Source organism: Patagioenas fasciata, chromosome 13 (genome assembly GCF_037038585.1).
Source record: "Patagioenas fasciata isolate bPatFas1 chromosome 13, bPatFas1.hap1, whole genome shotgun sequence".
NCBI classification, from domain to species: Eukaryota; Metazoa; Chordata; class Aves; order Columbiformes; family Columbidae; genus Patagioenas; species Patagioenas fasciata.
The window spans coordinates 11,321,394-11,338,761 of record NC_092532.1 but is presented as its reverse complement, the minus strand read 5'-3'; the positions used below and the strand labels follow the sequence as shown (position 1 = coordinate 11,338,761).

At 41.3% G+C, this 17,368-nt stretch overlaps 1 long non-coding RNA gene across 1 annotated transcript in view; it reads left to right on the top strand.

Annotated features, from left to right (window-relative positions):
- LOC136107488 (uncharacterized) overlaps positions 1-17,368 on the top strand; it is an 80,416-nt gene that overhangs the window by 6,033 nt on the left and 57,015 nt on the right. The window contains exon 2 of the long non-coding RNA XR_011741201.1: positions 15,560-15,639. This is a non-coding gene — a long non-coding RNA (uncharacterized lncRNA). The remainder of the gene's footprint in view (positions 1-15,559; positions 15,640-17,368) is intronic.

The following is a 17,368-nucleotide window of genomic DNA, read 5'->3' as shown; positions in this document are numbered from 1 at the left end:
TTGTCTTTGAAACAGCTTGTTGCACCCATTGCCTTTAATCTCTTTAATCTTTTTATTTGCAGCTCGGCAAAGATCCCTCTGATGGCCTGGGAAGCCGATAGATAACCAATAGTTACCTTCTGTCATTTTGTGTCTGTTAAATCAGGGCGAGATTTGTCTGAGTTGAATTTTCATAGTTCACTGGATATCCCCATTTCCTTGAGCTGAGGCTGCGACCCTGAACACGCGGGTGTTGCCGCAACCCGTCAGACCAGAGTCAGCTGAAGCAAGAATTTAAAAAGGAGGAAAAAAAGAAAAATACTGAAAGAAACAAATTTTGCTTTCTATTTTCTGTGCTGGTGGAGGTGACCACCCCAGGAGCTGGCTGGGTGCAACTTGCTTGTGCCACTCGCACGGATCCAGCTCACGGAGCAATTCCCAGCCCTGGAGAACTGGAACATAGAGGGGTGTTACTGGCTCAGATTTTGATTGTAATAGTTTCTGCCTTGCAATGCTCTTCTGTAAATCCTGCAGCATTCCTGAGCTGTTCATTTCAGTCCTTTGTAGAAGTTGTGTTTCGGGGGTTTTCCATTTTTGCAATGTTTTTGCTTCGGTGCATACACGGATGCACTGCCGACACAACCGTGAACGCACCCAAAAATGAACGTTGAATTAAGGAGCGCACTGCTCTTTTGACATTTTAATTTAATTTTCTTTCTGTCACTCCTTTTTTTTTTTTTTTTAAGAGAATTAGTGGTGTCTTTATCTCTCATCAGATTCCAGGATTTTGTGTAATTGAATTATACCTATCTAGGTTCTTTTCTTCTTTCTTTGGCTTTACTGAAGTGACACATAAGATCGTTTCTGAGAAAATTCAGCTCACCTGGGAATTATCTGCGTTTGTATTTGTTTGTGTATGCCCAATAATACCACTTGAACTTCTACAAACCCAGAAAGTTCTGATCTGTTGTTTGTTACATCTGATTATCAAACCGTTTTAATGATGTTCAGTCTTCAGAGATCGGTGATTTGTTACAGCAGCAGTGCTGATGATACTAGAAAAAAATATTAGGAAGCACCACCTGTTTGCATGAGCCTCCCTTGCTGTGCTCCCTGTCAGCTTGAATCCCCTTCTCATCTGTGAGATAGAAATAACCTTGGGACTGCGAGAAATGTGTGTTTCTCATAAGAATGTGGGACAGGAAAGGCTTTTCTTTAAATCAAAAGCAGTTGGTTTTTGCAAGAGCCTTGAGGCAGAAACTCTGCTGCTGGTGTATGTCAGCCCTTCCACCTGCCCACAGGCATAATTCACTAGGGTTAACATCAAACTTGAAGTTCTTATTTTTAATACCGCTCTAATCTGAGACCTGCTGCGAAGCTGTGTGCTTTCCCGCGGGGTCTGGCTGCTGCCGCTGGCCATGGCCAGGTTGTGAGGGTGTTCTTTCTCCCCAGCAAGCACCTCACCTCGGGAGCTGGTTTCTGCTGGGAACCTGGCCCGGGGTTTGCCCAGGGTCACCTTCCAGGAACCACCCTGGGTTTTTTTTAGGTGATGTGTCCCTCCTGTTTCCTCCAGTAACTGCTCCATCCTGCCCATCACAAGGGCAGTTGCAATACAGCATTTTTGCATCACAGCTCAGCCTACACATGAGCTGGTGATGTCCGGACAGACCATTTTGGGTGCTTCCTCTTGGAAGGGAGTTTCACCAATTTTCCTTCTGAGATACGTCTTGTCAGCCAGCCATTGAACTAAGATTCTCTTGCCCTGCGCGATTCTTTCTTTCTTAGGTAAATGGGAGGTCTGTAACCCGCAAAGGAATAATTGGGGGCATCCCTCCATCTTTATACCCCAGCAACTCCCTGCATCCACCACGAAGAAACCCAGTGACGTTACTGGTGGGTGCTGTATTAGCATTTAAGGGTGATACAGCCTGGTAGCCCTGTAGATATCAATACTGTTGGTGTCACCCAGCTCTGCTAGAAAATTATCAAAGCCAAGGACAGGGATCAGTGCACAGGGCTGGGTGTGCCAGGAACGCAGGCTTTCCAGAGCTGTGCAGGTGGATTGGTGTGTGGAAAGGTCACACCTACCAACTTCTTAGGCCTCTGGTGTGACAGATAAAGCCATCTGGTCACCATTTGACAGCTCAAATTGTAATTACACCATTTGGCCTATGAATTGCGGTGAGCCACTGTTTGGAGCTGCAGTGATTCAGCTATTCCAGCGCAGAGATAGGGGATGGAGTCGTTCCCCAGAAGCCAAGTTACTGGAATTCATCTCGCTTCATCTCCTTGGACTGCTTTTTTATCTTCCAAAATTTATCTCTGCAGATCCTCAGCTGTGATTGTGAATTTGGCAGCGGTTGTTTAGCGTAAATAATCACAGTCACCGATAACCAGTAACACCTGCTGGCCCATTACCCGGAACAGGAGGACAAGACGGGTATCTCCAGCGAAATTCCAACGCGGCAATATGGAAATGTTTAAAGGAAGACCTGCACCTCTCAGGGTAGCAGAGATCTGAACCTTTAAATTACAGCCATTCCCGGCCTGACGATAAGTAAATAAACAATTCACAGCTGCATGGGCTAAACACAGAAACACATCTATCTCTTCCAGGCGTGATTGCTGAACAAGTAATTAAGTGCGAAATGTGAGCCCTCAATGTCAGTGTGAGATGATAAAGGTCTCCAGTTGTAAATTAACTGAACTCCAGCGAGACCTCGATATTAACCCTTCAGGAGCCCTTGGGTGGCAATGGGTGCGTTAACATGACTCCAGTGCAATTTGCATGCAATTATTCCTGACATTTGCCCCTGGGAATATGGAGCTGTTATTTTAACAAATTAAAAAAACAAGTGAGGGAGTTGCTTTCTCTCTTCACTCTGAGCTAGCACAGGGCACCCCGTATGATGGGAGATGTAATCCCAGTTTGTGGTTGCTCGTCCATCACATTCCCCTGTGGCATCTTCCTCCTGGAGATAGCAGAGGTGTCACAAACCCAAAATACATTAAAGACTGTGAGCTGTTCAGTACTGAGATAAAGAGAACTTCTTATTCAGATGGGCAGATCACTGCCTCGAAATGAATAGATCATGATTCACCTTTAGAATGAGGATCCAATGAATGACTAATGAGTAATAAAAATATCAACGACTTGTTAAGTAACTCATTAAACAAGTTGTGTGGTTTTGGTTTGGTTTTGTTTTCCATTTTTTTTTTTTCTTTTTTTCCCATGAATCATCATTAGCAACTACAGAGGAGAAGGACACAAGACAGAAAGGAGGACATGGGCAGGAGAGAGCATATAGTGCCACCTCAGCCTCCAAATGCAGACAAAGGAACTCAAAACCACAGCTACAGTTATGCTGTGGTCCATTTTGAGCTCCAGATAACTTGGGACTCCGGTAAGAAGTCAGCAAATGCAATGCAACAGAGCTAAATAGGCTGGGATCATGCAGGAGATAATCTTTTATCTACTGGGCTTAGCACAGAAGTGACCCCACTAGCATTCAGCACGATGCATCCCAAGATAAACAGATAAATCAAGAGGTTATGTTATTGCACATATGAGCCTGTTATGAGTATTTTAACTCTTGGACAAAGCTTGCTGACCTTGGCTTTTGTGCTGCAAGTATTTAATCCTTTTCTCTAAGATTCCCTCTTGTCTCTATCATCTTTCCTAACAGTCTCCTCAGGTGGGTAGAAATCGGTAGATGTTGAAAGGAGGCTCTGGAGCAGCTGCAGTAGGTAAAGACTGTAAACAGTTGAATGATTTTTAAAAATGGGATTTTAGTAAGTTTCTTATAAGAATTATTTGACCTGCTGTAGAAGGAGATATATTAGGTTGTTCCAGAGGTCCCTTCCAGTCCTAGGTCCTGCTTTCCTCTGGCCATGGAAGACAAAGAAACAAGTAACCCAGACACATGTTGCTGCTTATCTCGCCACCCTAGGCATACACTGAGCAGATACAAACACAGACAGGGAAACTTCTTAAAATTCTTTCTCCTTAAATGGGTCTACTTTGCCTGTTTTAACCTCACTAACATGCCATCTTTCATTACTCCATCATGCCTGGGCATTGCTTTTCAGCCTCAGTCCAGGAATCACACACAGCCCACTCCATAGTAAATTTTTATGGGGACCAAATGTATTCTTGTGTTCAGTAGGGAAGGGAGGAAAGCAGAGAGTGTTTAACAGAAGGGAGATGGTACTTCAACCTCTTTCTTACTGAAGCATATGGTTTGTTTGGGCCTGGGCTCTTTATTCTGTATTTCTTCCCATTTTACTCACAGGCTCTTTTCCTGTTTTGAAGCAAGCTGCTTGCATTTCACAACTTTCCTTGAAGCCATGGCAAGAGCTGTACTTGAAATGCTACAATGGGAGCCTGTGTCACAGCTCAAGAGATCAGACATCAAATTCCTGGTGTACCTTGGCAGCTGGGCACCCTCCATCCAGCCCAGCCAGGCTGCTGCCTGCAAACTGGGATGCCCCACTGAGGCAAATCCTGCAAATTCATCACCAATGGTGCAAATAGCAGATGGGGACATCAGATAACCGAGCTAGGGATCTCCTGATTAACCACAAGAACTTTCTCTTTCCCCTGTCCCAAAGTGTCTTTATAAAAATCGCTCCATTTGACACAGCTGTTTTCTTCAGCGCTGAAGCCGTGGAGAAGCACAAATCATCCATTTCAGGTCCTACTTCCAGTGAGGGGCCCTGGGAACTGGGCAGGGAGACAGCAAAATTTCAAAAGCCAAGTTGTGAAGGAGGAAGAACACTCCTAAAATGTCCCTTCAGAAAGGGAACCTCCCTTTTGGGTTTAAAATGCTATCTTTGTTATCACCCGCGGTAACCTCTGGTGTAAAGAGCTGAATGTTGTTAGAAAAGAGCTGAATATGGGTGGGAAGACAAGAAAACAAAAGGAAATGGAAGTGCTGGAAAATCATTTTCCATTTGAATCTATTCTTTTTTCTTATTATTTTTTAATAAGACATTTAATGAAGTTTATTGCACCGCTTTCTATTTTCTTTTGGGGTGTGTTATTTTTTGTGACTTAGTTTAGACTAAAATAAACCTCAGTTACTAATTAAGGATAGAAATGGAAATCCAAAGATTTGCTTCTCATCAATGCCAAGCGGTAAATCCTTTAATGCTCTGGGATTTTGCTCTATAGCTCTAAATTTCCCATTGGTATTTAGTAATCTGCTGATTACATTTACTTCAGTTCTTTGGTCTTCGGAGTTTTCATGTTAAGACACTCACTTACAGTAGCTTTGCATGTTAAGGGCAATGAGTTAAAAGCTAGAGGATTTTTTATTGAATTCCAACTTTGTTTTTTCTATTGAGTTCCCAACTACTGTGTTATATCATACTAATAAGAGTTGTATGCTGACTGGACAAATGGCAGCATATTGCAATGTCCTATGGGAGCCATGACATCATTTTCAATTTGCTTATCTAAATTCCTTCAAAATAGAAGGGTGGGTGGTGAGCAACTGAACTGCATTTCACTCTATCCCACCTCTTCTTGCTCTGACGTTATGGGAACGGTGTCACTGTCCAGATTACACTACACTAAGGATTATGCTCCATGGAGGCCTCGGATGCATTTGTCTCCATCACCTCTAAACAGAATATAGGTGCTTAGTAACCCATAAATCCCTCTTCCCATTCCCATGGACTAAGCAGTAGCTTCCTTTAATGCAAATGTCCCAATGTTTCCTTGAAGGCTGAAAGGCATCAGGGAAATCTTCCAGGCAGTTTCATTATAGGGTCTCTCAACTTTCTTGACACTGGGGTCAACAAGAATAGAGATTGGTGGAACGATTTGGAAACAGTTTAGATACCTTCAGCCATGGTCAGACCGCATTAGTTCAAGAAGAATTTGATTTTTTTATTATTTTTTTCCCTTTAATTTCCTAATTCCAGTTTAGACTGAAAAAGATGTTCTGTTTTCATGGGAGCTGAAGAAGGGCCTCCTGATGGAGATGGTCTAAGCTTTGCTGTGGATGCTTCTTTGCCTATGGAATTGGGGCTGTAGGCAGGAATTTTAGAATTGGAGAGAGGCTGTGACACCTTCCATTTTATTTGTATCCTTCTGAGTAAATAGTTTACATACAGAGAATCTTGGATAAATAGTTACTAAATCATTAAGCACTTTTCTAGTTTAACCTAAACTTCTAACATTTCCTTAAACCATATCCACCTCTGCCCCAGAAAAGATAATCTAGACATCAAGTCTTTAATAAATCTGTATCACTCAGACAGGTGAAATATTTTATTTTTTTCTAATTTTCGCTGGCTGAGTGATGTGGGAAAATAAAATTACTTTGTCAAACTAGGCAGCTTTCTGTAAAACCAGTTCCATAAGCTCCTGAGCACCTGAAACACCTGACTTGACAGTCGAAGTGAGGACCAAAGGCTTCAGCTCCCTGCAATGGGATAACAAAACTGCATGAGGAAGACCTGTTTACATCCCCGAGATAACCTGTTTCTTTAAAAATAGCAAGGTCAGAGAGGCAATAAAGCTGTCAGCATGGATATCCCAGTTGTACTCATGTTCCATCAGCCTGAGGGCGGTGGGGACCAGGAGGGTGTGGAATTCACAACCAGAATGGTCACATTTGGGTAAACAAACTTGTGGCTATAGCAGTGTGCTATTGTCTACTGAACAGCTCTACTTTGCCAGCAATATTTCCAGGTTAGCTCCTCCTAGGCCCATAAAAATTTTAATTTTATTATTTTTGCTGTTTTTTTTTTTTCTTTTTCTTCCTCAATGCAATGATAGATGGAGTGCCCATAAAACCTCACGGCACCACATACAAAATCCCCCATCTCTGAGCCAGGTGTGGAGCAACTGGTCACCGAGCAGGCTTCCACCCAGTCCTAGGTTTGGCTCCTGTGTGTCTATTTTCTGGTCACTGGGTAATGCTTCACTGATTGTTCGTTGCATAAATGAGCATCTGACTGTGGGAATATTTCCTATTGAAGTCCAGGCCAAGAATGGAAAAGCATCAAATCTGTTCAACTGAGCAGCCTTATGAGGAACTCATGCAGTTCAGGTGGGAGCACAGCCCAGTATTTTTATTGTGTTAAGATTATGCGTTCTCAAAAAAGGAAGATGTTGTGTAGGGTTCCCATCCTGTTGGTGCATCGGATATGTTTCAGCTATTCCTGTTTTCCTTCAGATTGCATTTCCCTTGGGTGAGTCTCCAGTTTAGCTGTCCTTGGACAATAAGTCATAGTGATGCAAATGATTTGGGGACAACTTTTGCACACAAGTGTTTTGGGTCAAACTACAGTATTGATACCGATTGTTTATGTGCCAAACAGTGTCTAGGAATAAAACATTTCCAAGTATATCCGGGATGAAATGCAGGCTTGCACCACTGATACCGCATAGCATGGCTTTGTCTGTTAAGCTAGGAAAGACACAAAGTCTTCACCAAATTTGGGGGACAATTTGGACTTTTAAGATATTTTTCAGCTTGAAATGCTGAGAAAATGTCAGAGGTTGAGTTCAGAGATGAGAAAGATGAGACATTTGTCTCCTGGAAGTGAAATCTGGTTGTTGTTAGTGCAGCTGCCATTGCCTAGCACAGTTTTCCCATTCCTGTAGTGGTGATTCAGCATCACATTCAGAATAACTCAGGGCAGTCATAATCTAAAATTCCTGACAATTATGCCCATCTTCTCCCATCCTGTCCAAAATCAAATGGATGAAAAAAATCCATTCGAAAATGAAGCTTCAAATCTAAACTTCCATCGCTGTTAAAAAGGGCTAAAGATGAGATGTGATTCTGAGGAATTGGGTGGGATTGTGGCTGATTGTGGCTGACCAGAAAATTTAGTTGCAACTTAAACAAAACTTTAAAGAGTTTTTTTTCAAATGATTTTTCTTCATTGCATAGTATTTTGTGTGCCGGTGCATTTACTGATTTTAATGGGGGCCATAAACAGAAATACTGTGAATCAAGGCTATTTCCATGGACTATTTTTGTTCTGTACTGGGGAAGGAGAAGGGAAAGAAAAGAAAACCTGTTCTTGTAGGATTTCCAGCTCAAAAAGAAATCAGAAAAAAAAAAATTGTGAGTTCTTTTCTAAATGGAATAGTTCATCTGAAACTTGCCTGTCACCAGGTCCTAATTAACTGTTCATGTTACAGCTAATTACATTGATTCTCCATAGGTGAGATGGACTTCTAAGGCAACGCAGAAATTTAAACAGAATGATTTTTCAGCTTTGGTTCTATTTACAGACTGTGGTATGTCAATTTGAAGAAAAGCCAGAATCTGAAACTGAAACGCCAGTGTTTTCTTCTTGCTATAATTGGAATCTTTCAAGACAAGATTCCAATGTTTGAAGGTGTTCACTGCAAGGTTTTGGTCCTTTCCCATCAAATTTTCAGTGCTGATGTATAAAGCATTAAATTAGATGTTGGCCAACTTCTTCTTTCATTGAACTCAATGGGGATTTTATCCTTTGCTTTCAGGCAGAGCACAATCAGGCCAATGCTAAACAGTTTTGGCTGTCCAAAATACATTGTGGTCCAGATAACCTGCTCTGGATCCACAGGTTGTGCTTTGCGGGTATTACTGGCCTTTCCTGAGTCAACAGTAAAGTGCAGTCTTGACTGAAAATAAGAATTTCTCTCAGCTGAACAAACTAGCAACGGGGAACTGAAACACTACTATTATTTGGTATTTCTTGGAGGAAGCCTGTTTGGGAAGGAAGTTGAATGCTGTTAATTTTTGTGATGATAAAAAAAAATCTTTTAATGAAAGGGCTGGTTTGGCCTACAACTCCTTTGCCTCAGGGACCGGGTGTGAAGTGAAGTAGCTCATCATCCACGGGTTTGCCATGCTATCTGTAAGGACGTGAGAAGAATTGTGTTTGTGCCTCTGCCAAGTTGTTCCCTGCTGGTCCTTAAGAAACCAAGTTGCAAAACACTCTTTCCTGCAGTGTTGCAAGGACTGTCTTGAATTTGGCTTCAGAAAAAGGTTTAATTATTTTCTTAAAATCTGTTTTGCTTCACACTATTATTAAAAAAAAAATATTGCATGGGGCAGAGGACCTGCATCACCTACAGTGATGATGATGGGGGTGTCAATTATTATACTATGTGCTAGAACAAGTCAGCACTATTTTAAATCCATTCTTTCATTCAGTGCAACAGTAATAACTTATGGACGATGGATTTTGGAAAAGTTGAAGTGTTTGCTTTACAAAACAGACATAAAATTTCTCCTTCAAGGTGCTAAATTTGTGCTGAGCTGGTCCAAAACACGACTGCATCTGGCTGTGTCTCTAGTCTGCTACTAAAAAAATGTCCTAAATTCCAGACAACCTCTGGGGCTTTGAAATAAAACTCATTAATCCTGCATTTGAATTTAATATTTGAAATTTTATCCTGATCTTTTTTTCTTCCACATGAATTAACTTTAGAAAACTTGGAAAGGGACACAAGGGTGGTGAGGTTTTTTTTCTTGTCTTTTTTATTTTATATTTTTTCTAGGGAGAGAGAGAACATTCTTAACAAAGGGTATAAAATTAAACTAGATTTGACCTCTGCCTTTAGCAGATTTTCCACCTGGTCTGTGCAGGAAATCAACTTCTATATAGCAGCTCTTTCATAAGAAATAACATACATGAGTCTGTAAGTGACAGTTTTTCTTGGGTGGACAACAATGTTAGTTACTTTTTATGATTAATTGATAAATGTTTTGATATGGTGCCTGGGCTCTGAGTCAAAAATCACTCTAGTTAGATGATCCAACACTTGGGAAGCTGAGCCAATTACAGCTCAGGCACAGTGAAAACAATTCTAAAATATTTGAGCCTAAAAATGTGCATAGTTGTTAAGGAATCTTGCACGTGGGTGTATGGTGGTATCCTGAATTACAACTACTTGGTGGGCCAATTTCTTGAGGAATGCAGGGAAGTGCAGGGATTCAAGACTCTTGCATCTATATTTCAAAAGACCTGGGAAAACAGAAGGACCACATGGACTCTTGTGGCCAGGCACGTGCTGAAGAAAACCAGATTGTGGGCCAAAATGTACTTTAATTCCCTTGGGCTACACAAATCCCTTTGCTTTTTTGGGGAGGCTTTAGGTTTTGATTGTCCTCCTCTTGACTTAACCTTCTTCTCTGAGCTTACTATTTTACTTTTCAGGCTCCAGAACTTCCTTTCTGCACCAGGGTTCCTACCTTGTCCTCAGATTTGCACCCTGACTCTAAGCCCCAATATCTTCCTAAATGATTTGCGAGAAGTAGGACTTGATCGTGTCTGTGGCTTTAGATCAGGTTACCACCACCAGTAGGACAGCCTGGACTGTGAGTTTGTGGTTGCAACCCAGCATCGGCGCAAACCTACACTAGACACAGCTGCTTCTTGTAATGTAGGTCCTCCAAAAGAATAACGTACCTTACAATTAAAGGCTACTTTCTCGGATTATTAGGGGCAAGAAAAAACAGACTGTATTTTTCTTTCCACAAGTAAGTGACTACGGAGGCGTATTTTGAGTAGGATTTTGGGGTCATCAACTCAAAGACCATTTGGAAAAATCCTTATTGCAGGTTGCTAATGACTGTTTGTGACACACTGCCAGCTGTTCCCAACAAAGCCAGTAGAAACAGAATATCTGTCATCTTTTCTGGTTTCGCAGCCTCCGGGACCTAAAATGTTACATGAAGGTTTTGAGAGATGCATGCCTGGAGTTCAGTGCCACCACAGATCTGGAAACTGGGAGGCAAATTCTGAACTTCAGAAATCTCTGTGGCTATTAACTGCTCATCATAGGCCTCTGCATTTTTCGTGCAAGGATCTGATCCTAACTGCAAACGTCTCGTTGCCCTCAGTGGGCAAAGCCTTCCAAGATCAAGACCAGGCCTCGGTTTAGAAAAATTAATGTCTAATGGATATAGCTACTCCTGGAGGCTATTTTACATCAACCCCTGAAGGTCTTAGATCTGAACACCTATTGAAGATTTTCAAATAGACTTATATCTAGATCTTAGTCCATCTTCTTATGACCCTTGGCTCTTGATGCACTGCTGTGTCTGAAGAAGGAGGTGAGGAGAGCTGAAAAATATATTTTCAAATGGAAAAGCATCTTTTCCAGTAGTTCTTTCATTGCAGGTACCACTCGAATGACATGATACCCTCTTCTGACCCTCCCTCCACCCCTGACACTCTGTTTTGATCCCAGCTGCTGGATCTAAACACACTTCTGCTTTCACTTTATTTAACACTGGCGGATTTCGTCGTTGCTGATATGAAAGGAAAATTTCTAACAGCATACTGTAAACTTTACTGCTCACGACTTCTTAATCATGTGGATTTTATTTCATGTTAAGCTAGCAACTGAACTCTTCTAATAAACAGAGTAAAATCTAATTAGGCTACTGGAGGGGAATAGAAGAATTTATACTCCTCCAGACATACAGACATTAGGCATTCTTCCTCAAACATACACACAGGCTTCCTGGCAGCCGTCTCGTTCAAAGAGTGGCTAATGATCATACTAATTTGCACTTAGCTGATACTGTTAAGAGTTCCTTGCAGATGGAAAATATACTTCTTTCATGAGATCATACAGAGTAGCATGGCCTCGTGGATTGTGCATAGAGAAAAAGAAATCCCAGTTTCTAATCCCTTGGCTCACGCTACTTGCTGTGTGGTCTCTCTTTCTCTCTCAGTTTCTCCATGCGCAATCTAACTTATCCAGCTTGTTCATGGGATTGTGATGATTACTCAGTCATTTGGCTGTGATGTGTTTCAAAAGCAGACGGCACAATTAAAGTGCTGAGGCATTGTGATTAGAGACTCAACGGCACCTCCAAAATGCATGTATAAGAGATTGACATCAAAGATTAATTTGGCTGGTTTCTTGTCTCCATTGGGCTCATAATTATTTCAAGTATTGCTGGCGAGAGAGCTCAGAAGGCAACAAATCTGTGCCACATCCAGCCTTGGGGGAAGCCAACCCCCATGCAAGGGGACACCTCTTCCCACACAGAGGCCATATAGCCAGACTACACCCAGCATGTCAGGGATATCTCCATGCACACAATATTTCTTGGCCTACAGAGCCATGGTCCATCCAAAGAGGTGATGCCACCTCAATTTTTTACCCCTTAAAAGAAAAAGAAGCTCACCCAACCAGTGGGTTCAGATTTGGGGTATCTGCTAATTTGAACTGGGATTGATGTATTGTGCAAGGGGCAGAGAGTCCTCCAATAAATTTCCTCACAGTTTCCTGCAAAGCACGTCCCAGATGTCCCACAACAGCCCCAGCTGTCCAGAGAGTCCTGACATCAGGAACTATGAGATCTGTGACGAGAATTGGCTGTACAACTGTGGGCACTGTGGAGCCAACAGGTAAACCCAAGGCAAGCGAGCCTCACGGATAATCAATACTTGAGGTTTTTCCCTAATCCTACATATTTTCCAGTAGCCTTTCTTCAGCTGGAGAGCTGTTACCCCCTTCTCCAAGACTGTTAAGCTCTTCCTACGTCGCTTGTCAGGATTGTACCTTATAAAACCATCAGTCATTTATTGGGTTTGAATGAAGTGCAGAGAGAGAATATAGGAATAAGTATTAAAATAAGACTGGAATAAAAGATGAGGTTTGTTTATAAGTAAATAAGACCTGACTTAGCCCCTGAAAACCCTAGGAGACATCTTGCTATTGACTGCAATAAGGCAAGGTACCAAGCACCTCTGGTTCCTGGAGACGTAATTGGTTCAGGAAGGATCCAGGTCCTGCTGAGCGTAGATTTGTTCAGGGAAGGGAGTATCCTCAGGAGTGGGAGAAAAAGACCTGCCTTTTTCTATTTCGGATTTAAAAAAATGATCACTAAAAAAAAACCAAACCAAACCGAAACAAAACCCCCAAACCAACTACAAAAAAACCACCACAAAACCAAACCAACAAAACACCAAAAAACAACACCCCCCCCCCACCAAAAAACAACCCTGCAGTGGGCTGAAACTCATGTATCTTTTTGTAATACAATGAGTTTTTGTGAACTGGAATCACTGGACTGAAACCTGGAGGCATTGCTCCATTTTGTCTTATACTTTATTCAGGCAAAACTCCAGTTGATGTGAGAGAGCACTGGGTCATATTAGGATTTGGCCCACAAAGACGAAGGAGAGCCAAGCTCGGAATGTCACATAAACATATTAGCTAGATACTTGGCTTCCTCTGAGATCCCAGAGATGGAGTAGGGCTGTGATCTAGTCTTCTGTGAGGCATATAAGGAGGTTAAATTTGTCCTGCATAGAGCATTGAGAGAATAGGATCCAAACATCTGCACAAGCACCCCTCCCAGAGATGCCTGGAATATAGTCCTTTTTTTGTGACAGGTAGAAACCAAGCTAGAATCTGCTTAAACAGTTTTGTGTGGGTGAAAAAAAAAAGTTTAAAAAAATAAAAATCAAACCATGTTTTGTTCATGCTGAAGTCGAAAGCGTGTTCTTTCTGGCGATGAGGTATGAAGAGGGCATATTGTTCATTTAAACCACACTCTATAGTTTTTGCAGCAGCAAAGTATTTTTGAAAGTTTACAGCTGTAGTAGAAATTCCCTGGAGCTTAACCATCAGTTTTCTGCCAATCAGAAAGCTGAAGGCACTCCGGTTTGGGCTCCAAATGTGACATTTTAGTGTTACACGTCTGAAATGTGGAGCGGTTTCGAGAGAGCATCCTGACAGGTTTTGAACTCTGAAGAAATTATTTTCTGGTGCCAAGCTACACAGTCTGGGAAATGCTGCGTGCTGCACGCCACACTTGCTCACTATATCCCTGCCAGAAACCAAAATATACATTACAAAAAAAGTATAAGAAATATGGCCCGGGACTAAGGTTTGTGGGTGCATTTCAAGTCAGAGCTCTCTCTAACATTTAATGTATTAAGTGCTCACACAGCCATAAGAAGTTGGTATAGGAGAAGATCCATGTACATGTATATCATGTAGCGACACTGTGGAGAAAGGGAGAGGAAAAGCAGGAAAGAGATCATCTCAGATTGACCAAAACCCATCCACAATATGGAGGAAATGGTAAAACTTGTGCCATTTCACTGTAACTCTGTTAAGTTAATGGGTTTAAAAGTGACTTTGCGGTGGTTTCTGAAAGGGAAAACATGGGCATCTGAGAAGGTGTAGAAGCTAAAGCATTGATGTGGGACTCATATTTTAGGGAACAAGAATACATCAGCATGTCTTGACTGTCTCCACAAAAATGGTCAAAAGGCTGAGACTGAAGGAAACTTAGAGTTACTGCTTTCAAAAAAAATTAATGGTTTTGAGATGGAAAAAAAGGCATTTGCTTTCTTTTGCTTCTTCTATTTAACTAGAGTAGAGCTGGGAGAGAAACAGGCAAACTTTTAAGACCTTTAATTGGGTTATAAGAATAGATAATCTTTAATTAAGGCCCTGGATGAACCAACTTGCAATAACTAATTTAAGCTGCTAAGACCAGGAGCTGCAGTGCTGTAGGAAGGTTTTTCTCTAGGGACAACACTGAAATGTGATTGCTTACATCAGTCAGGGTTGGAAACAGCTCCCTGATGGGGAATAGCTCAGATGTGGTCCTCACACCTTTCCTTAAGTGTCCTGCACCAGCCAGGGCAGAGCCAGGACACCAGGTGAGAAGGCTCTGAGCTCAGCCCCTTCTGAGGTCCTTGCATGCGGGAAGCTTAATATTTTAAAACATGCCAACATGAATTCAATGGCTTTGGCCCAGTACATTCTGTTTATTGTTAATAAAAGTCAATAAAAGTGTGAAAAAGTACAAAATGTCAACCTATGACCTTATGAAATCCATAGCAGTAGAGAGAAATGTTCTGTCCTTCATGGTGTGTTGGGATCCAGAAGTAGAAATCTTTTCTCCGGACTGGGGCTTAGAAAGGCAAGAATTTTGTCTCTCTGTATTTTCATTACAGTTAGTTAAATCCTTAGGCTCCTGTTAACACTGAACTGCAAGTTGATTTTTTGTTAAAATGCTGAAACATAATTTTCATTTAACAATTTTCTGCTGGAGGCCAACATCAAATTAGTGTGCTTTCCACTGGCAGACCTCAGTAATTTGGTAGGCAGGAGGCTCACACATACTTAAGTTATTCAATACATTTTGTTATAGTCTGTACAAAAAACCTAGTCAGAAAAGCCTGATTTATGATATTCCTCAGGTTTCCTGTTACTTTAAACCACTAACATCCTATGGCCAAGCCCTTCACAGGCAGCCAACACATCTGGCCCAGAGTGGTTCTGTAGCCTATCGCCAAAATGCCATATTTATAATCAAGTCATAATAGAAAAGAAATAATTTACTATGATTTAAAAGAAGAAAAAAAAAAGAAATAGAAAAAGACAAAGTTATCAACTGAGATTTGTAAATATGATTTGGTGTTTCTTTCAAATCATACATCCCAGACAAATCGGAGCATGTAGCATATCGAGCAAGCAGGTTAGATATGTGAAATCAGCCCTTCTGGCCTAATTATAAATTACTAAGAGCTCTGATTTTCCGATTTCACACATTTTTTATGTCTATTTTGTTTTTCATTTATACAGACAAACCACTCCCGGTCGAAGCCAAAGCTACACAGTTCATCTGAAATCCCACCTGAAATTCTGCAGCTGCTTGTAAATAAGTGAGTCTACTTCTCACAAAGCGTTTTTTAGCTGGTCTCCTTAGGGATTTAAGGCTTGTGTAGTCATTGTGGCTGTGTTGTATCTGTGCATCCATCTGTCAAATCTGATCAATGAGAGAAAGTCTCCCAAAATATTAACTTCCTATATGTCTCATAAAAATAGTTAGAGGCAGAAATTTGGTTTAATGTCCTCCTTAAAGGGAAGGCTGGAGTGGATGATCATGCTGTAGGAATCATATGCAAACCCACAGAGCAAGAAATTAAGCTCACAGTACAAATCTTTAATTTTTCTTATAAAACTACATGCTTAAAAAATAGGTATATAAACAAGAGAGGAGAAAGACCTGCATGTTTCAGATGGGTACAGGCTGTGAAGTCAGGGAGTAGTTTGGGGATGCCAGGGTGTATAGGCTGGCATGAGGTTGGGTTTAAGTTGTGTGTACTCCTACAGGGCACAGGCAAAGCTGGCACTATTTTCTTCTTTGGAAGACGCATTTTTGCACGGATTCTAAGGGAGTCATAGAAGAAACATATAGGTGATAACAAACAGATTCTCAGCCATGTCAAAGCTTGGAACACCTCTATGGAAATATGACGAGCTGCAGAGGTTCATCATCTTTTAAAATCTGATCACTGAATATTTCTAGTCAGCTCACTCCACCAAAGGGATATGAAATTTTCCAAATCTGTGCCAAACTCTGATGTTCATGAAGCGTTTCTCAAGTGGATTTGGATGATGTAACCAATAACCATGAAACCCTCCTCCACTTTCTAAATTACATCTGGTTGAGATGAATTTCTGTACGGATAACACAACAAAAATGTGAAAGATCATATTTGTTCTAAACCTTACTATGCAGTTTCGTTTTGACATATGAAAGTCCCTATGGTGACATGACATAATCCAAAACAACTGTGTGTTCACACATAAGAGATCCAACCGTTTTGCCATTTTGTTCCTAATTATCCCTGGTGAATAAACTAGTTGAAAGGCTGAGCCAACTTCTCCATCCTCAAAACCAATGGAGCGATGGCGGTTTACATCAGCTGCAATCCTTGATTGCCATTTACAAAATAGTTATCAATTAATTTCCTGCAGAATTACTCCAGAAACGTATTGGAAGTGGAGCCTGACTTTTTTTTGACCTCCAGTTCAGCAAGCTATCTTCATGCAGAAAATGATTTAAGCACATGTTTAAGTTTAAGCAAATGGTTAAACATGTCTTTGAGCTTCAGATATGTGCCCAGGTGTCATTAAAATGGGACTGTGGCAGAAGCGTCCACCTGGCTTGGATGTTCCCTCAAGATGATCTTTGCATAACTGTCAAAGGACTTACCAGCACTTAACGATAACAATGCCTCTCGTTGCTTCGTTTGGCAATAATTTCGCAAGTCTCTCTCAGAAGAATTAGATCACAGTCAGTCCCACCTTAACTACATATTTGTTAGCTGAATAAACAAGATGAATTTGGACCGATGGTCATGTCTGCTGGCAAAATTGAGCTCTTTCAGTGCCGTCAGACTGGTTCCAAGCGAGTGGGGTATTCAACCAGCCTCTCGCATCCCAGGTTTTGCCTTCTGCCAAAATTACATCCCAGCAAATGTTTTCAGTGCTGCCCTTGCCGTTGCTACCAATAATGAGCAAACCAGATAGACAAATTCATTCTCATTTTAAATTGCAAACTCAGCAATATTAATTGCACAATAAAAAATAAGTTGTTCCAAGAAT